A 10,298-nucleotide genomic window follows, 5' to 3' on the forward strand; every position below is an offset into this window, starting at 1 on the left:
CTCTCACATCTATCCTCCTATCACCCAGAGCTTCCTTCACTCCATCCATCCACCCAAACCTTGGCCTTCCTCTTACACTTCTCCAATCAACTCTTGCATTAATCACCTTCTTTAGCAGACAGCCATTTTCCATTCTCTCAACATGGTCAAACCACCTCAACACATTCATATCCACTCTAGCTGCTAACTCATTTCTTACACCCATTCTCACCCTCACCACTTCGTTCCTAACCCTATCTACACTTTTCCAACTACGCTTAACAAACTAATACCTCTTGAATTACAACACACATGCACATCTCCTTAACCCTTATATAGTGGTACAATACATGCACAAACCCAATCTACTGGTAGCATTGACAACACAAAACACATATTAAACAATCTCACCAACCATTCAAGTACAGTCACACCCCCTTCCTTCAACATCTCGGCTCTCACACCATCCATACCAGACGCTTTTCCTACTTTCGTTTCATCTAGTGCTCTCCTCACTTCATCTATTGTAATCTCTCTCTCATTCTCATCTCCCATCACTGGCACCTCAACACCTGGAACAGCAATTATATCTGCCTCCTTCAACATTCAGTAAACTCTCAATATATTCCACCCATCTTTTCCTTGCCTCCTCTCCTTTTAATAACCTTCCATTTCCATCTTTCACTGTCTCTTCAATTCCTGAGCCAGCCTTCCTTACTCTCTTCACTTCTTTCCAAAACTTCTTATTCTCTTCATATGAATGACCCAATCCCTGACCCCACCTCAGGTCAGCTGCCCTCTTTGCCTCACGTACGTGAGGTGAAAGTATGGAATAGTAAAATGTCCAATGGAGGCAGGCTAGAACACCTGGAGAACTGCCACTGGAGTTCTTTGCAACAAGTGTGTTCCACTAGGAAGAAGGAAAATTGCAGTGTCTTCAGAACAGAAATGCTCTATGGTACAGAAGTGTTCCACTAGGACTAAGGAAAATCTCAGACAATTAAGAAGAGCAATACTCTATGGTAGAGAGACAGTAAGACTAAGGAAAACTGATAACAAAAAGATGAATGTAGCGGAAATGATAATGCTTAGGTGGATGTCTGGGGCGACAAGAGGATAAAACATGAAGGAAAGTGCAAAAAAGGAAGAATATGATGGTATGGACATCTAATGAGGAAAGAGGAGGCTCATGTAGGGAGTCCTACTATGGAAAAGGAAGTTAAAAGGCAGAAGGGGAAGATCCAGGAGATTAAGGGAATGTGAATGGGGAGGACTTGCAAGGGAAGGGAATTAATGAAGCAGCAGCATAAGATAAAAATAGATTGAAAAGGCTTATTCGAAAGTGTAACCCCATATAGAGATGGGAATAAACCAAAGAGGAAGATGTATTAGATGGAGACATCGAGATACGACTTTGCGGGCAAGTCCAAAACAGAAGGATGTCCTAGAGGGCGTTCGTGTGGGTGACGGTGGCGAGGTCCAAGTGTGGTTTCTGGGGTCTTTGTTACTGCCCTTCCCTTTGATTTAGGAGTTATCTAAAAGGAATACAGCCTGTGAATAGTGGTTTTCACACGGCCCTGATGTATACACGACACTCACGAGGTGCTCGCGCGAGGGTAGTAACCTCTGCATTCCATGCTTTTATCTTTCTCTAGAATATTTGGAAGATTTATATCAGAAAAAGTGGAAAGAAGGACTTTTTCACTGGCCGTCACAGGTCGACCAGAAATTATAAACAAACCTGCCTTAGACACAATGATGATCTTTAAAAAAAGAAAAAAAATCTTATGTTTTTAAAAGATGTTTCTGGTTGGGGGATACGAGACGTGCAGTGTAGATCTAAACCGGAGAACAGAAATCTAATATATTCATCAAGAAACAACTGGAGTACCGATATCAAATGAACTCTCCTAGAATCATTAAAAACTAAACTGACAGAACTTGGACGTTTCAAAGTATGCTCGTGTGCTTTCAGAACTCCGACTGCCGAGAGCATTCACGCGGATATCAACAAATTGCCAATGTACCTATGGAAAGAACTAGTGTCTATAGCACGACATCTGCATGTATAACCACCTCCAATTAAAATAAAACTAAAATCTTGAGATTTGGGAGGCCTATAAAGTTTTGTTTCCATATCAGTATTTGTAAAAAAAAAATTAGTCCCAAATTTGTAAATATTCTTTGTTGTGTAGGGATAATATTGAAATCACCTGCCCCCCCCCCCCCCTCCCCCACAATAAAAAAATATTATAGAACCAGGCCAGCACAAGAATGACAGGCTCAAGACCAGATTGAATGGCAAGAGAGGGAGGAAAGTAAGACATCAAGCTACGGAAAATCTTACAAAAGACCAGCAAGAACACCAAAACAGCAAACCACCTTAAACCTAAGGAGCCGACTGAACAAATGTTCATTAAATCACAGAAAATAAAACCAGAAGGTTTAAGTACTTTCACAAACTGTCACCTAGTGATCAGGGGCACCAACAGCTGTGCTGAATTTACAATCCTAGGCAAAAAATTCTTTCCTTTTCTGGGCTTGACAAATGTTAGCAATATAAATGTTGGATAAGATTCATTGAAATCATTCTTAATGTACATAACAAAAATAATTCATAATACACAATTAAAAAGGGCAAATTTCAATTCTAAAATTAAGGAAGTTTCATGACTAGCTAATTTCAAACATTTGCTGTATAAATATACAGCTTCACTTGCAATACGTACTTACAGAGTCACAAAATAATCATTACTACACAGTGAACAATTCAATTGGCTAATTACTAAGTCCAATATAGCATCAAAATTTGACTTGTATCTGATATACCTAATAATCAAATGGTTTGATAGGCTTCAACATTCTGGTAAAAAGCATGAAAAGCTAAGGATACACTAATTTCACATTTAGCAAGTTATATCGCTCTGAATAAAGTCCAAATGGTTTACTGTAGAATCCATTACAAATAGGAAATAGAAGATGTCCCCAACTTATAAAACATTCCATTTACAAACAATCCGTTTCCAACTTTCAAACATTCGCAGATACAAACAAATCCAACTGAAAACAGAAGATAAAGAAATACTGTATTAATAAATATTATATTTAATACAGTAAGCAAAAGTATATCTATAATAACCTGATATCTATTTCATATGAAAACCCAACTATTTGTAGGCTTTTGTAGCTGGAAACTGGAAATAGTAGGCATGAGATTCAGGTTAGGCCTATCCCATGTAATTAATCCATTAACCCTTTTACCCCCCAGGCTCTTTGGAAATTTCCAACCCTTGACCCCCAAGGAGTTATTTCTTTCCCAGCACATTTTGCAGTATATTTTTTTTAAATTGCTCTAACAGCCTTATATTTTGTCATAGAGAGGTCAGGTTGGTCTCAATCTCTTGGAAAATGCCTGAATTTTCTCAAAAAATTACAAAAAATATGAAACGAAAAAATTTTTATAGCATTTTTTTGCAAGGACGTACCAGTACGTCCATGGGGGTAAAGGGATGGGGTTTTGTGAAACGTACCAGTACGTCCTTTGGGGGTAAAAGGGTTAAAATTTTTCCCAGATCTACTCACCGAATCACATTAGAGACCTTGACATATATGCAAGTCACATTGTTTTCGACTACCCTTAATAATAAAAAACTTTTGTTACTGTCAAATAATAAACATGAATTTACATAACATTTTGAAATGTCCTATTAGAAATGCAATGCTTGTAATTCCTTTCAAACCTGAACTTTAATAGCAATACCACCGATTAATAAAGCTATTGCCAATGGTAGAAAAAAAAATATATATTTGTAACAGATGTGTTTACAACTAATAGCTGGGCTGAATTTACAATCCCAGGCAAAAACTCTACTTTCCTTTTTTCTGGCCAAAAACTGGTCTTTAAAAATCTTACCAATATAAATGATGGGCAAAATTCATTGAAATAAGAGTTAGTAATGTAGATAATTACAAAAATAATAATTCATAACACAATTATACAGAGAAAATTTCAATTTTAAAATTAATGAACCTCAACCATTGAACTTCTAAAGAAGAAAAAAAAAATTTTGTTCTCTAAAGTGATCGCTTACAACAAACCAGCCTAGTGTGGGTGGCCCTGACTAGTACAGCCTTGTTGATCATGGTGATGGATAGATAGATAAGTATATAATGATCTATCTTAAAGCTGAGCAGTATCAGACTATGATATGAAGATCTGTTGTCCTGGGGTGCGGAGCGAGATCCAAGACTGCGTAACATCCACTTACGAAAATCTGTTCCAGGATGTAGAGTCAGATCGACGCTTAAGGATGCGTAGTTCCAGACGACGACGTGAAGACATCACGCAGTGTACCTTAGGCTTTACCCATAGGGCATAGATATTCCACAGGTACGAATTGAGGATGCAGGACTCTATGACGCTGAACAATATAAGATCAGAAATGACAACAAATCTTGAGCTTTATCTGTAATGAAAAGACGTTATTCATTCATTAGTGTGTTCATAACATTCAAGTCTGAGTAATGACAAATTTCAAAATCAAAACCAAGTCATCTAATCAAATTTTTCAAGCCTTACAACAAAGCAAAATATCCTTCAAGTACATCAACAAGGCCTGTCATTGGATTTAGGAAGTGCCATAGCCTCTGTACCATGGTCTTCCACTGTCTTGGGTTAGAGTTCTTTTGCTTGAGGGTACACTCAGGCATTCTATTCTATCTGATTTCTCTTCCTCTTGTTTTGTTAAAGTTTTTATAGTTTATATAGGAAATATTTATTTATTTTCCATTGTATCCTTTCCTCACTGGGCTATTTTCCCTGTTGGGGCCCCTGGGCTTATAGCATTCTGCTTTTCCAACTAGGGTTGTAGCCTAGCAAGTAATAATAATAATAATTTGGCCAAAATCAGCAGCATGGGTGGCCTTTCAGTCCCATGTGGGGTTGAAAACATACCTAATTTACAGATTTCAAAACTTGGCCAGCAAGAAAAAAGAAGAATTGGGAAAGGTAAACAGTAGAATTGAATTGAATATAGGATTTAGGCATTAAGCCAAGCACTGGGACATCAAAAACCATTCAGCGCTATATAACGAGAATCATTCAATCATATCTGTATACTCACACCATTCAGTATCATTTCAACCTTTAATACAAATCGCAACACTTTCATACAATAAAATCTAGATGTGAAATAAATAGGGATTAAAAGGGTAAAATAAATAAATAAATTAATAAAATCAATTATAGCTCGTAATATAACCCAATACTTTGTATAAATTTTCTCAAGTCCAGGGTATTACAATTTTTCCCCAGTATATCTCTTAAAGGTTTGTCCTGGAGTAAATGTGTCCTCCTCTGAAGATTAAAAACAGGACAATCGACTAAAATATGTTTAACATCCATTGTCACTTGACAGGTATTACAAAGAGGGGCCTGTCTCCCTTCCCCACTCTTCATTAAATAATTGTGCGTTGCATGTGTATGGCCAATACGCAGCCTAGTTAAAATAATGGTATCCCTTCTACTTGTAGAATTACAAGATGACCTTTTATCCACCAATGGGTGGATTTGTTTCAATTTTGTATTGGTGGTCAGTTCAGACCATCGAGCCTGCCACTTACTTTTACAGTAAAGATGAATCTCACTTTTAAGATCTTTGTAAGGAATACTCAAGGGGATGGATTACTTAGCCCTGAAGCTTCCTTTGCTGCCTTATCTACTTGTTCATTTCCATCCACCCCAACATGGGCAGGGACCCAACAGAAGTGAACACTGATACTCTTCCTAGACTGCAGAAGTACTAACCAGTCCTGCACCTCTTGTACTAGATGATGGCCTGGCATAATTTGTTTTAATGAGAGTAAAACACTCTTGGAATCGGTAAAAATTGTATAAAAACTATTTTGGTTGCCAGTTTTGAAAATGTTGGATTGTGAGAATTATTGCGTACAGCTCAGCAGTAAATATTGAACAAGAGGAGGGGAGTTTCCTTCTAATAACAATATCCCCCACCACAGCTGCACTTCCAACTCCTGCAGCTGATTTGGAGCCTTCTGTAAAAACATGTTTCCCATGATGTTGAGCAGCATAATTTAAAAACTCACTTTTCATTACCCTACTAGGTAAGGTATTTTTCCCTCCTGCCGTAAAACATACTTTAACAGGTGGATTACACCAAGGAGGAGACTTGGGATATCCTACCTCTGCTATCTGTGCTGTTAACAAGCCTACTTCTCTAGCATCATTTTTCAGCTGTACTTCCAAAGGCTTAGGCACTCTAGATCTGTTAGGACCCCAATCTAAAGGCGCCCTAACATATTTACAGTTAGGATTGTTTCTCACAGCAAGGGACCTAGCTAAAAACCTCAAACTCAACTCCTCTCCAGAATCAACATAGAGACTGTCAATGGAAGATGTTCTGTAAGCACCTGTGCAGATGCGAAGCCCAGCATTGTGAACAATACCAAGTTTTCCAAGTGAAGTCTTTGTAGCTGACCCATATATTTGGCATGCATAGTCTAACTTGCTCAGACACAAAGATGTATAAATTCTAAGCAAAGTTGTTCTATCAGCACCCCAATCAAAATGCGATACCACTTTCAGAATGTTCAGTGACTTCTTAACCCTGATAGATAGGTCATTTATATGGGGACCAAATGTCATTTTCTTGTCAAAAATGACTCCAAGAAACTTGACATTATCCTCATATGGCAAAATACAACCATTAAGAAAAGGGTGGGGATCTCTTCCCTTTTAAGAGTACGAGTAAAGCGAATGGCTTTGGTCTCCTGAGGAGAATACAGGAATCCGCGAGAATTTGCCCATGCGGAAGCAGCATTTATTGCAATTTGAAGATTTTGGCATGCTTGTAGTGCAGATGATCCACTACAATAAATTGCAAAGTCATTGACAAATAGTGATCCTTGTATGCCAGGAGGTATGTGACTAATGAGACTATTAATAGCAACAGCAAACAAGGTCACACTCAATACGCTGCCTTGGGGGACACCTTCTTCTTGCATGTAGGATGAAGATAGTTCTGACCCTACTCTCGCTTTAATTGAGCGGTTTGATAAAAATTCTTCAATAAAAGAGAACATATGTCCTCCTATACCCCACGAGGCCAATTGCTTTAAAATACCACCCCTCCAGGTGGTGTCATATGCCTTTTCGAGGTCAAAAAGAGACACCCACCACCTGGTTTTGGTTAGAAAAGGCATTTGAAATTTCCCTTGATAACATCAGCAAAGGGTCTAGAGTACTTCGGTTCTTCCTAAAACCAAACTGTCTCTTAGATTAAAGATTTTTTGATTCTAGATACCACACAAGTCTGTTGTTGAACATTCTCTCAAATAGTTTGCATATGCAACTGGTCAAGGATATGGGCCTATAACTAGATGGCAGTTCTGGGTCTTTACCAGACTTGTGGCCTGGAATTACAATTGAAGTATGCCAGGAATCAGGAGATGTATGGGAAGTCCATAGACCATTAAAGGTTTATAATACAAATTCCTTGGTATCCACTGGAAGATGTGATATCATTTCATACCGGATGCCATCCTCACCTGGGGCAGTTAAAGAAAAGCTAGAGATAGCATTTTGCATCTCCTCCATACTAAAAGGCAGGTTAAAAGCTTCAGTATTTGAAGAAGCAGGAGGAACAACAGATGTTGATGCTCTAATTTGTTGAAATGCTGGGGAATAGTTGTCAGCACTTGATACATGGGCAAAGTGCTTAGCAAGAACCTCTGCTACATCTTTGGGGTCAGATATGTATATTATTATTTTCCCTTAATATTGGAAGAGGCTTAGGGATGAATTTGCCTTGAAGTTTTCTAATCTTGTCCCATATTTCCTTTGAAGGAGTTTTGGTATTAATATTTAGAAGGAAACTCCCATCCTCTTGTTTAATATTTACTGCCGAGCTGTGGAAGTAAAGCGCAAGGTACGCGAGGCAAAGAGGGCAGCTGACCTGAGGTGGGGTCAGGGATTGTGTCATTCATATGAAGAGAATAAGAAGTAGTTTTGGAAAGAAGTGGAGAGAGTAAGGAAGGCTGGCTCAAGAATTGAAGAGAGAGTGAAAGATGGAAATGGAAGGTTGTTAAAAGGAGAGGAAGCAAGGAAAAGATGGGAGGAATATTTTGAAAGTTTACTGAATGTTGAGGATAATAGGGAGGCAGATATAATTGCTGTTGCAGGTGTTGAAGGGCCAGTGATGGGAGATGAGAATGAGAGAGAGATTACAATAGATGAAGTGAGGAGAGCACTAGATGAAACAAGAGTAGGAAAAGCGTCAGGTATGGATGATGTGAGAGCTGAGATGTTGAAGGAAGAGGGTGTGACTGTACTTGAATGGTTGGTGAGATTGTTTAATGTGTGTTGTGTTTTGTGTTGTCAATGGTACCAGTAGATTGGGTTTGTGCATGTATTGTACCACTATATAAGGGTAAGGGAGATGTGCACGAGTTGTAATTCAAGAGGTATTAGTTTGTTAAGCGTATTTGGAAAAGTGTATGGTAGAGTAATGATTAATAGGATCAAGGATAAAACAGAGAATGCAATCTTAGAAGTACAGGGTGGTTTTAGAAGAGGTAGGGGTTGTATGAATCAGATTTTTACAGTAAGGCAGATATGCAAGAAATATTTAGCAAAAAGTAAGGAGGTGTATGTTGCGTTTATGGATCTGGAGAAAGCGTATGATAGAGTTGATAGGGAAGCAATGTGGAATGTGATGAGGTTATATGGAGTTGGTGGAAGGTTGTTGCAAGCAGTGAAAAGTTTCTACAAAGGTAGTAAAGCATGTGTTAGGATAGGGAATGAAGTGAGTGATTGGTTTCCGGTGAGAGTGGGGCTAAGACAGGGATGTGTGATGTCGCCGTGGTTGTTTAACTTGTATGTTGATGGAGTGGTGAGAGAGGTGAATGCTCGAGTGCTTGGACGAGGATTAAAACTGGTAGACGAGAATAACCATGAATGGGAGGTAAATTAGTTGTTGTTTGCGGATGATACTGTACTGGTTGCAGAGACAGAAGAGAAGCTTGGCCGATTAGTGACAGAATTTGGAAGTGTGTGAGAGAGAAGGAAATTGAGAGTTAATGTGGGTAAGAGTAAGGTTATGAGATGTACAAGAAGGGAAGGTGGTGCAAGGTTGAATGTCATGTTGAATGGAGAGTTACTCGAGGTGGTGGATCAGTTTAAGTACTTGGGGTCTGTTGTTGCAGCAGATGGTGGAGTGGAAGCAGATGTACGTCAGAGAGTGAATGAAGGTTGGAAAGTGTTGGGGGCAGTTAAGGGAGTAGTAAAAAAATAGAGGGTTGGGGCATGAATGTAAAGAGAGTTCTATATGAGAAAGTGATTGTACCAACTGTGATGTATGGATCAGAGTTGTGGGGAATGAAAGTGATGGAGAGACAGAAATTGAATGTGTTTGAGATGAAGTGTCTAAGGAGTATGACTGGTGTATCTCAAGTAAATAGGGTTAGGAACGAAGTGGTGAGGGTGAGAATGGGTGTAAGAAATGAGTTAGCAGCTAGAGTGGATATGAATGTGTTGAGGTGGTTTGGCCATGTTGAGAGAATGGAAAATGACTGTCTGCTAAAGAAGGTGATGAATGCAAGAGTTGATGGGAGAAGTACAAGAGGAAGGCCAAGGTTTGGGTGGATGGGTGGAGTGAAGAAAGCTCTGGGTGATAGGAGGATAGATGTGAGAGGGGCAAGAGAGCGTGCTAGAAATAGGAATGAATGGCGAGCGATTGTGACGCAGTTCCGGTAGGCCCTGCTGCTTCCTCCAATGCCTTAGATGACCGCGGAGGTAGGAGCAGTAGGGGATTCAGCATTATGAAGCTTCATCTGTGGTGGATAATGTGGGAGGGTGGGCTGTGGCACCCTAGCAGTACCAGCTGACTCAGTTGAGTCCCTTGTTAGGCTGGGAGGCATGTAGAGAGTAGAGGACCCCTTTTTTGTTTTGTTTCATTTGATGATGTCGGCTACCCCCCAAAATTGGGGGAAGTGCCTTGGTATATGTATGTATGTATGTATATATTTCTTCCAAGATGCTCTCTTTGCTTTTTTAAAAGTTCTTTTTTGTTTGGCACAGGCTCTGAGGTACGCTATTCTATCTGCTACATAGTTTGTTCTCAAGTATCTTCTGAAGCAAATTCAGGTCACTATTCTTGTGTTGGCACATTCTTTACTCCACCAAGGAACTACAGAGCGACGAGGTAAACCGCATGTTTTAGGTATAAACTTGCTAGCATTATCATCAATAACATTTTCAAGATGTTGATAGGCATGCACTAGAGATGTAAATTCATCATACT

This window comes from Palaemon carinicauda, unplaced genomic scaffold (assembly GCF_036898095.1).
Source record: "Palaemon carinicauda isolate YSFRI2023 unplaced genomic scaffold, ASM3689809v2 scaffold587, whole genome shotgun sequence".
In the NCBI taxonomy this organism is placed as follows: Eukaryota; Metazoa; Arthropoda; class Malacostraca; order Decapoda; family Palaemonidae; genus Palaemon; species Palaemon carinicauda.